Source organism: Hemitrygon akajei, chromosome 20 (assembly GCF_048418815.1).
Source record: "Hemitrygon akajei chromosome 20, sHemAka1.3, whole genome shotgun sequence".
Classification (NCBI taxonomy): domain Eukaryota; kingdom Metazoa; phylum Chordata; class Chondrichthyes; order Myliobatiformes; family Dasyatidae; genus Hemitrygon; species Hemitrygon akajei.
In genome coordinates, this window is record NC_133143.1 from 8,489,680 (window position 1) to 8,507,781 (window position 18,102).

An 18,102-nucleotide genomic window follows, 5' to 3' on the forward strand; every position below is an offset into this window, starting at 1 on the left:
GAAGGCACACTGGTGATCGGACACGGTTAGCAGTTTGAATGGAGAAGGCACACTGGTGATCGGACACGGTTGGGGGTTTGAATGGAGAAGGCACACTGGTGATCGGTCATGGTTGGCAGTTTGAATGGAGAAGGAACACTGGTGATCGGACATGGTTAGCAATTTGAATGGAGAAGGCACACAAGTGATCTGACAAGGTTAGCAGTTTGAATGGAGAAGGCACACTGGTGATCGGACATGGTTAGCAGTTTGAATGGAGAAGGCACACTGGTGATCGGACAAGGTTAGCAGTTTGAATGGAGAAGGCACACTGGTGATCGGACATGGTTAGCAGTTTGAATGGAGAAGGCACACTGGTGATCGGTCATGGTTGGCAGTTTGAATGGAGAAGGAACACTGGTGATCGGACATGGTTAGCAATTTGAATGCAGAATGCACTCTGGTGATTGGACATGGTTAGAGGTTTGAATGGAGAAGGCACACTGACCCGACACGGTTAGCAGTTTGAATGGAGAAGGCAAACTGGTGATCGGACACGGTTAGCAGTTTGAATGGAGAAGGCAGACTGGTGATCTGTCATGGTTGGCAGTATGAATGGAGAAGGCACACTGGTGATCGGTCATGGTTGGCAGTTTGAATGGAGAAGGCACACTGGTGGTCGGACATGGTTGGCAGTTTGAATGGAGAAGGAACACTGGTGTTCGGACACGGTTAGCAATTTGAATGGAGAAGGCACACTTGTGATCGGACATGTTTAGCAGTTTGAATGGAGAAGGCACACAGGTGATCGGACAGTGTTAGCAGTTTGAATGGAGAAGGCACACTGGTGATCGGACATGGTTAGCAGTTTGAATGGAGAAGGCAAACTGGTGATCGGACACGGATAGCAATTTGAATGGAGAAGGCAGACTGGTGATCTGTCATGGTTGGCAGTATGAATGGAGAAGGCACACTGGTGATCGGTCATGGTTGGCAGTTTGAATGGAGAAGGCACACTTGTGATCGGACATGTTTAGCAGTTTGAATGGAAAAGGCACACAGGTGATCGGACAGTGTTAGCAGTTTGAATGGAGAAGGCACACTGGTGATCGGACATGGTTGGCAGTTTGAATGGAGAAGGCAAACTGGTGATCGGACACGGATAGCAATTTGAATGGAGAAGGCACACTGGTGATCGGACATGGTTAGCAATTTGAATGGAGAAGGCACACTGGTGATCGGACAGTGTTAGCAGTTTGAATGGAGAAGGCACACTGGTGATCGGACATGGTTGGCAGTTTGAATGGAGAAGGCACACTGATGATCGGACATGGTTAGCAGTTTGAATGGAGAAGGCACACTGGTGATCGGACAAGGTTAGCAGTTTGAATGGAGAAGGCACACTGGTGATCGGACAAGGTTAGCAGTTTGAATGGAGAAGGCACACTGGTGATCGGACACGGTTAGCAGTTTGAATGGAGAAGGCACACTGGTGATCGGACACGGTTAGCAGTTTGAATGGAGAAGGCACACTGGTGATCGGACAGAGTTGGCAGTTTGAATGGAGAAGGAACACTGGTGATCGGACATGGTTAGCAATTTGAATGGAGAAGGCACTCTGGTGATTGGACATGGTTAGCAGTTTGAATGGAGAAGGCACACTGGTGATAGGACAAGGTTAGCAGTTTGAATGGAGAAGGCACACTGGTGATCGGACAGGGTTAGCAGTTTGAATGGAGAAGGCACACTGGTGATCGGAAACGGTTAGCAGTTTGAATGGAGAAGGCACTCTGGTCATTGGACATGGTTAGCAGTTTGAATGGAGAAGGCACACTGGTGATCGGGCAAGGTTAGCAGTTTGAATGGAGAAGGCACACTGGTGATCGGACACGGTTAGCAGTTTGAATGGAGAAGGCACACTGGTGATCGGTCATGGTTGGCAGTTTGAATGGAGAAGGAACACTGGTGATCGGACATGGTTAGCAATTTGAATGGAGAAGGCACACAAGTGATCTGACAAGGTTAGCAGTTTGAATAAAGAAGGCACACTGGTGATCTGACACGGTTAGCCGTTTGAATGGAGAAGGTACACTGGTGATCGGACATGTTTGGCAGTTTGAATGGAGAAGGCATACTGGTGATCGGAGAGTGTTAGCAGTTTGAATGTAGAAGGCACACTGGTGGTCGGACACGGTTAGCAGTTTGAATGGAGAAGGCACACTGGTGATCGGACACGGTTAGCAGTTTGAATGGAGAAGGCACACTGGTGATCGGACAAGGTTAGCAGTTTGAATGGAGAAGGCACACTGGTGATCGGACAAGGTTAGCAGTTTGAATGGAGAAGGCACACTGGTGATCGGACACGGTTAGCAGTTTGAATGGAGAAGGCACACTGGTGATCGGACATGGTTAGCAGTTTGAATGGAGAAGGCACACTGGTGATCGGACAGAGTTGGCAGTTTGAATGGAGAAGGAACACTGGTGATCGGACATGGTTAGCAATTTGAATGGAGAAGGCACTCTGGTGATTGGACATGGTTAGCAGTTTGAATGGAGAAGGCACACTGGTGATAGGACAAGGTTAGCAGTTTGAATGGAGAAGGCACACTGGTGATCGGACAGGGTTAGCAGTTTGAATGGAGAAGGCACACTGGTGATCGGACACGGTTAGCAGTTTGAATGGAGAAGCAGTCTGGTCATTGGACATGGTTAGCAGTTTGAATGGAGAAGGCACACTGGTGATCGGGCAAGGTTAGCAGTTTGAATGGAGAAGGCACACTGGTGATCGGACACGGTTAGCAGTTTGAATGGAGAAGGCACACTGGTGATCGGACACGGTTGGGGGTTTGAATGGAGAAGGCACACTGGTGATCGGTCATGGTTGGCAGTTTGAATGGAGAAGGAACACTGGTGATCGGACATGGTTAGCAATTTGAATGGAGAAGGCACACAAGTGATCTGACAAGGTTAGCAGTTTGAATGGAGAAGGCACACTGGTGATCGGACATGGTTAGCAGTTTGAATGGAGAAGGCACACTGGTGATCGGACAAGGTTAGCAGTTTGAATGGAGAAGGCACACTGGTGATCGGACATGGTTAGCAGTTTGAATGGAGAAGGCACACTGGTGATCGGTCATGGTTGGCAGTTTGAATGGAGAAGGAACACTGGTGATCGGACATGGTTAGCAATTTGAATGCAGAATGCACTCTGGTGATTGGACATGGTTAGAGGTTTGAATGGAGAAGGCACACTGACCCGACACGGTTAGCAGTTTGAATGGAGAAGGCAAACTGGTGATCGGACACGGTTAGCAGTTTGAATGGAGAAGGCAGACTGGTGATCTGTCATGGTTGGCAGTATGAATGGAGAAGGCACACTGGTGATCGGTCATGGTTGGCAGTTTGAATGGAGAAGGCACACTGGTGGTCGGACATGGTTGGCAGTTTGAATGGAGAAGGAACACTGGTGTTCGGACACGGTTAGCAATTTGAATGGAGAAGGCACACTTGTGATCGGACATGTTTAGCAGTTTGAATGGAGAAGGCACACAGGTGATCGGACAGTGTTAGCAGTTTGAATGGAGAAGGCACACTGGTGATCGGACATGGTTGGCAGTTTGAATGGAGAAGGCAAACTGGTGATCGGACACGGATAGCAATTTGAATGGAGAAGGCACACTGGTGATCGGACATGGTTAGCAATTTGAATGGAGAAGGCACACTGGTGATCGGACAGTGTTAGCAGTTTGAATGGAGAAGGCACACTGGTGATCGGACATGGTTGGCAGTTTGAATGGAGAAGGCACACTGATGATCGGACATGGTTAGCAGTTTGAATGGAGAAGGCACACTGGTGATCGGACAAGGTTAGCAGTTTGAATGGAGAAGGCACACTGGTGATCGGACAAGGTTAGCAGTTTGAATGGAGAAGGCACACTGGTGATCGGACACGGTTAGCAGTTTGAATGGAGAAGGCACACTGGTGATCGGACACGGTTAGCAGTTTGAATGGAGAAGGCACACTGGTGATCGGACAGAGTTGGCAGTTTGAATGGAGAAGGAACACTGGTGATCGGACATGGTTAGCAATTTGAATGGAGAAGGCACTCTGGTGATTGGACATGGTTAGCAGTTTGAATGGAGAAGGCACACTGGTGATAGGACAAGGTTAGCAGTTTGAATGGAGAAGGCACTCTGGTGATCGGACAGGGTTAGCAGTTTGAATGGAGAAGGCACACTGGTGATCGGAAACGGTTAGCAGTTTGAATGGAGAAGGCACTCTGGTCATTGGACATGGTTAGCAGTTTGAATGGAGAAGGCACACTGGTGATCGGGCAAGGTTAGCAGTTTGAATGGAGAAGGCACACTGGTGATCGGACACGGATAGCAATTTGAATGGAGAAGGCACACTGGTGATCGGACATGGTTAGCAATTTGAATGGAGAAGGCACACTGGTGATCGGACATGGTTGGCAGTTTGAATGGAGAAAGCACACTGATGATCGGACATGGTTAGCAGTTTGAATGGAGAAGGCACACTGGTGATCGGACAAGGTTAGCAGTTTGAATGGAGAAGGCACACTGGTGATCGGACAAGGTTAGCAGTTTGAATGGAGAAGGCACACTGGTGATCGGACACGGTTAGCAGTTTGAATGGAGAAGGCACACTGGTGATCGGACATGGTTAGCAGTTTGAATGGAGAAGGCACACTGGTGATCGGACAGAGTTGGCAGTTTGAATGGAGAAGGAACACTGGTGATCGGACATGGTTAGCAATTTGAATGGAGAAGGCACTCTGGTGATTGGACATGGTTAGCAGTTTGAATGGAGAAGGCACACTGGTGATAGGACAAGGTTAGCAGTTTGAATGGAGAAGGCACACTGGTGATCGGACAGGGTTAGCAGTTTGAATGGAGAAGGCACACTGGTGATCGGACACGGTTAGCAGTTTGAATGGAGAAGGCAGTCTGGTCATTGGACATGGTTAGCAGTTTGAATGGAGAAGGCACACTGGTGATCGGGCAAGGTTAGCAGTTTGAATGGAGAAGGCACACTGGTGATCGGACACGGTTAGCAGTTTGAATGGAGAAGGCACACTGGTGATCTGACACGGTTGGGGGTTTGAATGGAGAAGGCACACTGGTGATCGGTCATGGTTGGCAGTTTGAATGGAGAAGGAACACTGGTGATCGGACATGGTTAGCAATTTGAATGGAGAAGGCACACAAGTGATCTGACAAGGTTAGCAGTTTGAATGGAGAAGGCACACTGGTGATCGGACATGGTTAGCAGTTTGAATGGAGAAGGCACACTGGTGATCGGACAAGGTTAGCAGTTTGAATGGAGAAGGCACACTGGTGATCGGACATGGTTAGCAGTTTGAATGGAGAAGGCACACTGGTGATCGGTCATGGTTGGCAGTTTGAATGGAGAAGGAACACTGGTGATCGGACATGGTTAGCAATTTGAATGGAGAATGCACTCTGGTGATTGGACATGGTTAGAGGTTTGAATGGAGAAGGCACACTGACCCGACATGGTTAGCAGTTTGAATGGAGAAGGCAAACTGGTGATCGGACACGGTTAGCAGTTTGAATGGAGAAGGCAGACTGGTGATCTGTCATGGTTGGCAGTATGAATGGAGAAGGCACACTGGTGATCGGTCATGGTTGGCAGTTTGAATGGAGAAGGCACACTGGTGGTCGGACATGGTTGGCAGTTTGAATGGAGAAGGAACACTGGTGTTCGGACACGGTTAGCAATTTGAATGGAGAAGGCACACTTGTGATCGGACATGTTTAGCAGTTTGAATGGAGAAGGCACACAGGTGATCGGACAGTGTTAGCAGTTTGAATGGAGAAGGCACACTGGTGATCGGACATGGTTGGCAGTTTGAATGGAGAAGGCAAACTGGTGATCGGACACGGATAGCAATTTGAATGGAGAAGGCACACTGGTGATCGGACATGGTTAGCAATTTGAATGGAGAAGGCACACTGGTGATCGGACAGTGTTAGCAGTTTGAATGGAGAAGGCACACTGGTGATCGGACATGGTTGGCAGTTTGAATGGAGAAGGCACACTGATGATCGGACATGGTTAGCAGTTTGAATGGAGAAGGCACACTGGTGATCAGACAAGGTTAGCAGTTTGAATGGAGAAGGCACACTGGTGATCGGACAAGGTTAGCAGTTTGAATGGAGAAGGCACACTGGTGATCGGACACGGTTAGCAGTTTGAATGGAGAAGGCACACTTGTGATCGGACACGGTTTAGCAGTTTGAATGGAGAAGGCACACTGGTGATCGGACAGAGTTGGCAGTTTGAATGGAGAAGGAACACTGGTGATCGGACATGGTTAGCAATTTGAATGGAGAAGGCACTCTGGTGATTGGACATGGTTAGCAGTTTGAATGGAGAAGGCACACTGGTGATAGGACAAGGTTAGCAGTTTGAATGGAGAAGGCACACTGGTGATCGGACAGGGTTAGCAGTTTGAATGGAGAAGGCACACTGGTGATCGGAAACGGTTAGCAGTTTGAATGGAGAAGGCACTCTGGTCATTGGACATGGTTAGCAGTTTGAATGGAGAAGGCACACTGGAGATCGGGCAAGGTTAGCAGTTCGAAAGGAGAAGGCACACTGGTGATCGGACACGGTTAGCAGTTTGAATGGAGAAGGCACACTGGTGATCGGTCATGGTTGGCAGTTTGAATGGAGAAGGAACACTGGTGATCGGACATGGTTAGCAATTTGAATGGAGAAGGCACACAAGTGATCTGACAAGGTTAGCAGTTTGAATAAAGAAGGCACACTGGTGATCTGACACGGTTAGCCGTTTGAATGGAGAAGGTACACTGGTGATCGGACATGTTTGGCAGTTTGAATGGAGAAGGCATACTGGTGATCGGAGAGCGTTAGCAGTTTGAATGTAGAAGGCACACTGGTGGTCGGACACGGTTAGCAGTTTGAATGGAGAAGGCACACTGGTGATCGGACACAGTTAGCAGTTTGAATGGAGAAGGCACACTGGTGATCGGACACGGTTAGCAGTTTGAATGGAGAAGGTACACTGGTGATCTGACACGGTTAGCAGTTTGAATGTAGAAGGCACACAGGTGATCGGTCATGGTTGGCAGTTTGAATGGAGAAGGCAGACTGGTGATCGTTCAGGGTTAGCAGTTTGAATGGAGAAGGCACACTGTTGATCGGTCATGGTTGGCAGTTTGAATGGAGAAGGCAGACTGGTGATCGGACATGGTTAGCAGCTTGAATGGAGAAGGCACACTGGTGATCAGACATGGTTAGAAGTTTGAATGGAGAAGGCACACTGGTGATCGGACATGGTTAGCAGTTTGAATGGAGAAGGCACACTGGTGATCGGACAAGGTTAGCAGATTGAATGGAGAAGGCACACTGGTGATCGGACATGGTTAGCAGTTTGAATGGAGAAGGCACACTGGTGATCGGTCATGGTTGGCAGTTTGAATGGAGAAGGAACACTGGTGATCGGACATGGTTAGCAATTTGAATGGAGAATGCACTCTGGTGATTGGACATGGTTAGAGGTTTCAATGGAGAAGGCACACTGGTGATCGGACATGGTTAGCAGTTTGAATGGAGAAGGCACACTGGTGATCGGACACGGTTAGCAGTTTGAATGGAGAAGGCACACTGGTGATCGGACATGGTTAGCAGTTTGAATGGAGAAGGCACACTGGTGATCGGACAGAGTTGGCAGTTTGAATGGAGAAGGAACACTGGTGATCGGACATGGTTAGCAATTTGAATGGAGAAGGCACTCTGGTGATTGGACATGGTTAGCAGTTTGAATGGAGAAGGCACACTGGTGATAGGACAAGGTTAGCAGTTTGAATGGAGAAGGCACACTGGTGATCGGACAGGGTTAGCAGTTTGAATGGAGAAGGCACACTGGTGATCGGACACGGTTAGCAGTTTGAATGGAGAAGGCAGTCTGGTCATTGGACATGGTTAGCAGTTTGAATGGAGAAGGCACACTGGTGATCGGGCAAGGTTAGCAGTTTGAATGGAGAAGGCACACTGGTGATCGGACACGGTTAGCAGTTTGAATGGAGAAGGCACACTGGTGATCGGACACGGTTGGGGGTTTGAATGGAGAAGGCACACTGGTGATCGGTCATGGTTGGCAGTTTGAATGGAGAAGGAACACTGGTGATCGGACATGGTTAGCAATTTGAATGGAGAAGGCACACAAGTGATCTGACAAGGTTAGCAGTTTGAATGGAGAAGGCACACTGGTGATCGGACATGGTTAGCAGTTTGAATGGAGAAGGCACACTGGTGATCGGACAAGGTTAGCAGTTTGAATGGAGAAGGCACACTGGTGATCGGACATGGTTAGCAGTTTGAATGGAGAAGGCACACTGGTGATCGGTCATGGTTGGCAGTTTGAATGGAGAAGGAACACTGGTGATCGGACATGGTTAGCAATTTGAATGGAGAATGCACTCTGGTGATTGGACATGGTTAGAGGTTTGAATGGAGAAGGCACACTGACCCGACATGGTTAGCAGTTTGAATGGAGAAGGCAAACTGGTGATCGGACACGGTTAGCAGTTTGAATGGAGAAGGCAGACTGGTGATCTGTCATGGTTGGCAGTATGAATGGAGAAGGCACACTGGTGATCGGTCATGGTTGGCAGTTTGAATGGAGAAGGCACACTTGTGATCGGACATGTTTAGCAGTTTGAATGGAAAAGGCACACAGGTGATCGGACAGTGTTAGCAGTTTGAATGGAGAAGGCACACTGGTGATCGGACATGGTTGGCAGTTTGAATGGAGAAGGCAAACTGGTGATCGGACACGGATAGCAATTTGAATGGAGAAGGCACACTGGTGATCGGACATGGTTAGCAATTTGAATGGAGAAGGCACACTGGTGATCGGACAGTGTTAGCAGTTTGAATGGAGAAGGCACACTGGTGATCGGACATGGTTGGCAGTTTGAATGGAGAAGGCACACTGATGATCGGACATGGTTAGCAGTTTGAATGGAGAAGGCACACTGGTGATCGGACAAGGTTAGCAGTTTGAATGGAGAAGGCACACTGGTGATCGGACAAGGTTAGCAGTTTGAATGGAGAAGGCACACTGGTGATCGGACACGGTTAGCAGTTTGAATGGAGAAGGCACACTGGTGATCGGACACGGTTAGCAGTTTGAATGGAGAAGGCACACTGGTGATCGGACAGAGTTGGCAGTTTGAATGGAGAAGGAACACTGGTGATCGGACATGGTTAGCAATTTGAATGGAGAAGGCACTCTGGTGATTGGACATGGTTAGCAGTTTGAATGGAGAAGGCACACTGGTGATAGGACAAGGTTAGCAGTTTGAATGGAGAAGGCACACTGGTGATCGGACAGGGTTAGCAGTTTGAATGGAGAAGGCACACTGGTGATCGGAAACGGTTAGCAGTTTGAATGGAGAAGGCACTCTGGTCATTGGACATGGTTAGCAGTTTGAATGGAGAAGGCACACTGGTGATCGGGCAAGGTTAGCAGTTTGAATGGAGAAGGCACACTGGTGATCGGACACGGTTAGCAGTTTGAATGGAGAAGGCACACTGGTGATCGGTCATGGTTGGCAGTTTGAATGGAGAAGGAACACTGGTGATCGGACATGGTTAGCAATTTGAATGGAGAAGGCACACAAGTGATCTGACAAGGTTAGCAGTTTGAATAAAGAAGGCACACTGGTGATCTGACACGGTTAGCCGTTTGAATGGAGAAGGTACACTGGTGATCGGACATGTTTGGCAGTTTGAATGGAGAAGGCATACTGGTGATCGGAGAGTGTTAGCAGTTTGAATGTAGAAGGCACACTGGTGGTCGGACACGGTTAGCAGTTTGAATGGAGAAGGCACACTGGTGATCGGACACAGTTAGCAGTTTGAATGGAGAAGGCACACTGGTGATCGGACACGGTTAGCAGTTTGAATGGAGAAGGTACACTGGTGATCTGACACGGTTAGCAGTTTGAATGTAGAAGGCACACAGGTGATCGGTCATGGTTGGCAGTTTGAATGGAGAAGGCAGACTGGTGATCGTTCAGGGTTAGCAGTTTGAATGGAGAAGGCACACTGTTGATCGGTCATGGTTGGCAGTTTGAATGGAGAAGGCAGACTGGTGATCGGACATGGTTAGCAGCTTGAATGGAGAAGGCACACTGGTGATCAGACATGGTTAGAAGTTTGAATGGAGAAGGCACACTGGTGATCGGACATGGTTAGCAGTTTGAATGGAGAAGGCACACTGTTGATCGGACAAGGTTAGCAGATTGAATGGAGAAGGCACACTGGTGATCGGACATGGTTAGCAGTTTGAATGGAGAAGGCACACTGGTGATCGGTCATGGTTGGCAGTTTGAATGGAGAAGGAACACTGGTGATCGGACATGGTTAGCAATTTGAATGGAGAATGCACTCTGGTGATTGGACATGGTTAGAGGTTTCAATGGAGAAGGCACACTGGTGATCGGACATGGTTAGCAGTTTGAATGGAGAAGGCACACTGGTGATCGGTCATGGTTGGCAGTTTGAATGGAGAAGGCACACTGGTGATCGGTCATGGTTGGCAGTTTGAATGGAGAAGGAACACTGGTGATCGGACATGGTTAGCAATTTGAATGGAGAATGCACTCTGGTGATTGGACATGGTTAGAGGTTTCAATGGAGAAGGCACACTGATGATCGGACAAGGTTAGCAGTTTGAATGGAGAAGGCACACTGGTGATCGGACACGGTTAGCAGTTTGAATGGAGAAGGCACACTCGTGATCGGACACGGTTGGCAGTTTGAATGGAGAAGGCTAACTGGTGATCTGACAAGGTTAGCAGTTTGAATGGAGAAGGTACACTGGTGATCTGACACGGTTAGCAGTTTGAATGGAGAAGGCACACTGGTGATCGGACATGTTTGGCAGTTTGAATGGAGAAGGCATACTGGTGATCGGTCATGGTTGGCAGTTTGAATGGAGAAGGAACACTGGTGATCGGACACGGTTAGCAGTTTGATTGTAGAAGGCACACTGTTGATCGGTCATGGTTGGTAGTTTGAATGGAGAAGGCAGACTGGTGATCGGACATGGTTAGCAGCTTGAATGGAGAAGGCACACTGGTGATCTGACACGGTTAGCAGTTTGAATGGAGAAGGCACACTGGTGATCGGACATGTTTGGCAGTTTGAATGGAGAAGGCATACTGGTGATCGGTCATGGTTGGCAGTTTGAATGGAGAAGGAACACTGGTGATCGGACACGGTTAGCAGTTTGAATGGAGAAGGCACACTGTTGATCGGTCATGGTTGGCAGTTTGAATGGAGAAGGCAGACTGGTGATCGGACATGGTTAGCAGCTTGAATGGAGAAGGCACACTGGTGATCAGACATGGTTAGAAGTTTGAATGGAGAAGGCACACTTGTGATCGGACATGGTTAGCAGTTTGAATGGAGAAGGCACACTGGTGATCGGACATGGTTAGCAGTTTGAATGGAGAAGGCACACTGGTGATCGGACAAGGTTAGCAGATTGAATGGAGAAGGCACACTGGTGATCGGACATTGTTAGCAGTTTGAATGGAGAAGACACACTGGTGATCGGTCATGGTTGGCAGTTTGAATGGAGAAGGCACAGTGGTGATCGGACACGGTTAGCAGTTTGAATGGAGAGGGCACACTGGTGATCGGTCATGGTTGGCAGTTTGAATGGAGAAGGCACACTGGTGATCGGTCATGGTTGGCAGTTTGAATGGAGAATGCACTCTGGTGATTGGACATGGTTAGAGGTTTCAATGGAGAAGGCACACTGGTGATCGGACAAGGTTAGCAGTTTGAATGGAGAAGGCACAGTGGTGATCGGACACGGTTAGCAGTTTGAATGGAGAGGGCACACTGGTGATCGGTCATGGTTGGCAGTTTGAATGGAGAAGGCACACTGGTGATCGGTCATGGTTGGCAGTTTGAATGGAGAAGGAACACTGGTGATCGGACATGGTTAGCAATTTGAATGGAGAAGGCACACTGGTGATCTGACAAGGTTAGCAGTTTGAATGGAGAAGGCACACTGGTGATCGGACAGGGTTAGCAGTTTGAATGGAGAAGGCACACTGGTGATCGGACACGGTTAGCAGTTTGAATGGAGAAGGCAGTCTGGTCATTGGACATGGTTAGCAGTTTGAATGGAGAAGGCACACTGGTGATCGGGCAAGGTTAGCAGTTTGAATGGAGAAGGCACACTGGTGATCGGACACGGTTGGGGGTTTGAATGGAGAAGGCACACTGGTGATCGGTCATGGTTGGCAGTTTGAATGGAGAAGGAACACTGGTGATCGGACATGGTTAGCAATTTGAAAGGAGAAGGCACACAAGTGATCTGACAAGGTTAGCAGTTTGAATGGAGAAGGCACACTGGTGATCGGACATGGTTAGCAGTTTGAATGGAGAAGGCACACTGGTGATCGGACAAGGTTAGCAGTTTGAATGGAGAAGGCACACTGGTGATCGGACATGGTTAGCAGTTTGAATGGAGAAGGCACACTGGTGATCGGTCATGGTTGGCAGTTTGAATGGAGAAGGAACACTGGTGATCGGACATGGTTAGCAATTTGAATGGAGAATGCACTCTGGTGATTGGACATGGTTAGAGGTTTGAATGGAGAAGGCACACTGACCCGACATGGTTAGCAGTTTGAATGGAGAAGGCACACTGACCCGACAAGGTTAGCAGTTTGAATGGAGAAGGAAAACTGGTGATCGGACACGGTTAGCAGTTTGAATGGAGAAGGCAGACTGGTGATCTGTCATGGTTGGCAGTATGAATGGAGAAGGCACACTGGTGATCGGTCATGGTTGGCAGTTTGAATGGAGAAGGCACAGTGGTGGTCGGACATGGTTGGCAGTTTGAATGGAGAAGGAACACTGGTGTTCGGACACGGTTAGCAATTTGAATGGAGAAGGCACACTGGTGATCGGACACGGTTAGCAGTTTGAATGGAGAAGGCACACTGGTGATCGGACACGGTTGGGGGTTTGAATGGAGAAGGCACACTGGTGATCGGTCATGGTTGGCAGTTTGAATGGAGAAGGAACACTGGTGATCGGACATGCTTAGCAATTTGAATGGAGAAGGCACACAAGTGATCTGACAAGGTTAGCAGTTTGAATAAAGAAGGCACACTGGTGATCTGACACGGTTAGCCGTTTGAATGGAGAAGGTACACTGGTGATCGGACATGTTTGGCAGTTTGAATGGAGAAGGCATACTGGTGATCGGAGAGTGTTAGCAGTTTGAATGTAGAAGGCACACTGGTGGTCGGACACGGTTAGCAGTTTGAATGGAGAAGGCACACTGGTGATCGGACACAGTTAGCAGTTTGAATGGAGAAGGCACACTGGTGATCGGACTCGGTTAGCAGTTTGAATGGAGAAGGTACACTGGTGATCTGACACGGTTAGCAGTTTGAATGTAGAAGGCACACAGGTGATCGGTCATGGTTGGCAGTTTGAATGGAGAAGGCAGACTGGTGATCGTTCAGGGTTAGCAGTTTGAATGGAGAAGGCACACTGTTGATCGGTCATGGTTGGCAGTTTGAATGGAGAAGGCAGACTGGTGATCGGACATGGTTAGCAGCTTGAATGGAGAAGGCACACTGGTGATCAGACATGGTTAGAAGTTTGAATGGAGAAGGCACACTGGTGATCGGACATGGTTAGCAGTTTGAATGGAGAAGGCACACTGGTGATCGGACAAGGTTAGCAGATTGAATGGAGAAGGCACACTGGTGATCGGACATGGTTAGCAGTTTGAATGGAGAAGGCACACTGGTGATCGGTCATGGTTGGCAGTTTGAATGGAGAAGGAACACTGGTGATCGGACATGGTTAGCAATTTGAATGGAGAATGCACTCTGGTGATTGGACATGGTTAGAGGTTTCAATGGAGAAGGCACACTGGTGATCGGACATGGTTAGCAGTTTGAATGGAGAAGGCACACTGGTGATCGGTCATGGTTGGCAGTTTGAATGGAGAAGGCACACTGGTGATCGGTCATGGTTGGCAGTTTGAATGGAGAAGGAACACTGGTGATCGGACATGGTTAGCAATTTGAATGGAGAATGCACTCTGGTGATTGGACATGGTTAGAGGTTTCAATGGAGAAGGCACACTGGTGATCGGACAAGGTTAGCAGTTTGAATGGAGAAGGCACACTGGTGATCGGACACGGTTAGCAGTTTGAATGGAGAAGGCACACTCGTGATCGGACACGGTTGGCAGTTTGAATGGAGAAGGCTAACTGGTGATCTGACAAGGTTAGCAGTTTGAATGGAGAAGGTACACTGGTGATCTGACACGGTTAGCAGTTTGAATGGAGAAGGCACACTGGTGATCGGACATGTTTGGCAGTTTGAATGGAGAAGGCATACTGGTGATCGGTCATGGTTGGCAGTTTGAATGGAGAAGGAACACTGGTGATCGGACACGGTTAGCAGTTTGAATGGAGAAGGCACACTGTTGATCGGTCATGGTTGGCAGTTTGAATGGAGAAGGCAGACTGGTGATCGGACATGGTTAGCAGCTTGAATGGAGAAGGCACACTGGTGATCAGACATGGTTAGAAGTTTGAATGGAGAAGGCACACTTGTGATCGGACATGGTTAGCAGTTTGAATGGAGAAGGCACACTGGTGATCGGACATGGTTAGCAGTTTGAATGGAGAAGGCACACTGGTGATCGGACAAGGTTAGCAGATTGAATGGAGAAGGCACACTGGTGATCGGACATTGTTAGCAGTTTGAATGGAGAAGGCACACTGGTGATCGGTCATGGTTGGCAGTTTGAATGGAGAAGGAACACTGGTGATCGGACATGGTTAGCAATTTGAATGGAGAATGCACTCTGGTGATTGGACATGGTTAGAGGTTTCAATGGAGAAGGCACACTGGTGATCGGACAAGGTTAGCAGTTTGAATGGAGAAGGCACACTGGTGATCGGACACGGTTAGCAGTTTGAATGGAGAGGGCACACTGGTGATCGGTCATGGTTGGCAGTTTGAATGGAGAAGGCACACTGGTGATCGGTCATGGTTGGCAGTTTGAATGGAGAAGGAACACTGGTGATCGGACATGGTTAGCAATTTGAATGGAGAATGCACTCTGGTGATTGGACATGGTTAGAGGTTTCAATGGAGAAGGCACACTGGTGATCGGACAAGGTTAGCAGTTTGAATGGAGAAGGCACACTGGTGATCGGACACGGTCAGCAGTTTGAATGGAGAAGGCACACTGGTGATCGGTCATGTTTGGCAGTTTGAATGGAGAAGGAACACTGGTGATCGGACACGGTTAGCAATTTGAATGGAGAAGGCACACTGGTGATCTGACAAGGTTAGCAGTTTGAATGGAGAAGGCACACTGGTGATCGGACAGGGTTAGCAGTTTGAATGGAGAAGGCACACTGGTGATCGGACACGGTTAGCAGTTTGAATGGAGAAGGCAGTCTGGTCATTGGACATGGTTAGCAGTTTGAATGGAGAAGGCACACTGGTGATCGGGCAAGGTTAGCAGTTTGAATGGAGAAGGCACACTGGTGATCGGACACGGTTAGCAGTTTGAATGGAGAAGGCACACTGGTGATCGGACATGGTTAGCAATTTGAATGGAGAAGGCACACAAGTGATCTGACAAGGTTAGCAGTTTGAATGGAGAAGGCACACTGGTGATCGGACAAGGTTAGCAGTTTGAATGGAGAAGGCACACTGGTGATCGGACATGGTTAGCAGTTTGAATGGAGAAGGCACACTGGTGATCGGACACGGTTAGCAGTTTGAATGGAGAAGGCACACTGGTGATCGGACATGGTTAGCAATTTGAATGGAGAAGGCACACAAGTGATCTGACAAGGTTAGCAGTTTGAATGGAGAAGGCACACTGGTGATCGGACATGGTTAGCAGTTTGAATGGAGAAGGCACACTGGTGATCGGACAAGGTTAGCAGTTTGAATGGAGAAGGCACACTGGTGATCGGACAAGGTTAGCAGTTTGAATGGAGAAGGCACACTGGTGATCGGACATGGTTAGCAGTTTGAATGGAGAAGGCACACTGGTGATCGGACACGGTTAGCAGTTTGAATGGAGAAGGCACACTGGTGATCGGACAAGGTTAGCAGTTTGAATGGAGAAGGCACACTGGTGATCGGACATGGTTAGCAGTTTGAATGCAGAAGGCACACTGGTGATCGGTCATGGTTGGCAGTTTGAATGGAGAAGGAACACTGGTGATCGGACATGGTTAGCAATTTGAATGGAGAATGCACTCTGGTGATTGGACATGGTTAGAGGTTTGAATGGAGAAGGCACACTGACCCGACATGGTTAGCAGTTTGAATGGAGAAGGCACACTGACCCGACAAGGTTAGCAGTTTGAATGGAGAAGGCAAACTGGTGATCGGACACGGTTAGCAGTTTGAATGGAGAAGGCAGACTGGTGATCTGTCATGGTTGGCAGTATGAATGGAGAAGGCATACTGGTGATCGGTCATGGTTGGCAGTTTGAATGGAGAAGGCACACTGGTGGTCGGACATGGTTGGCAGTTTGAATGGAGAAGGAACACTGGTGTTCGGACACGGTTAGCAATTTGAATGGAGAAGGCACACTTGTGATCGGACATGTTTAGCAGTTTGAATGGAGAAGGCACACAGGTGATCGGACAGTGTTAGCAGTTTGAATGGAGAAGGCACACTGGTGATCGGACATGGTTGGCAGTTTGAATGGAGAAGGCACACTGGTGATCGGACACGGATAGCAATTTGAATGGAGAAGGCACACTGGTGATCGGACATGGTTAGCAATTTGAATGGAGAAGGCACACTGGTGATCGGACAGTGTTAGCAGTTTGAATGGAGAAGGCACACTGGTGATCGGACATGGTTGGCAGTTTGAATGGAGAAGGCACACTGATGATCGGACATGGTTAGCAGTTTGAATGGAGAAGGCACACTGGTGATCGGACAAGGTTAGCAGTTTGAATGGAGAAGGCACACTGGTGATCGGACAAGGTTAGCAGTTTGAATGGAGAAGGCACACTGGTGATCGGACACGGTTAGCAGTTTGAATGGAGAAGGCACACTGGTGATCGGACACGGTTAGCAGTTTGAATGGAGAAGGCACACTGGTGATCGGACAGAGTTGGCAGTTTGAATGGAGAAGGAACACTGGTGATCGGACATGGTTAGCAATTTGAATGGAGAAGGCACTCTGGTGATTGGACATGGTTAGCAGTTTGAATGGAGAAGGCACACTGGTGATAGGACAAGGTTAGCAGTTTGAATGGAGAAGGCACACTGGTGATCGGACAGGGTTAGCAGTTTGAATGGAGAAGGCACACTGGTGATCGGACACGGTTAGCAGTTTGAATGGAGAAGGCACTCTGGTCATTGGACATGGTTAGCAGTTTGAATGGAGAAGGCACACTGGTGATCGGGCAAGGTTAGCAGTTTGAATGGAGAAGGCACACTGGTGATCGGACACGGTTAGCAGTTTGAATGGAGAAGGCACACTGGTGATCGGACACGGTTGGGGGTTTGAATGGAGAAGGCACACTGGTGATCGGTCATGGTTGGCAGTTTGAATGGAGAAGGAACACTGGTGATCGGACATGGTTAGCAATTTGAATGGAGAAGGCACACAAGTGATCTGACAAGGTTAGCAGTTTGAATAAAGAAGGCACACTGGTGATCTGACACGGTTAGCCGTTTGAATGGAGAAGGTACACTGGTGATCGGACATGTTTGGCAGTTTGAATGGAGAAGGCATACTGGTGATCGGAGAGTGTTAGCAGTTTGAATGTAGAAGGCACACTGGTGGTCGGACACGGTTAGCAGTTTGAATGGAGAAGGCACACTGGTGATCGGACACAGTTAGCAGTTTGAATGGAGAAGGCACACTGGTGATCGGACACGGTTAGCAGTTTGAATGGAGAAGGTACACTGGTGATCTGACACGGTTAGCAGTTTGAATGTAGAAGGCACACAGGTGATCGGTCATGGTTGGCAGTTTGAATGGAGAAGGCAGACTGGTGATCGTTCA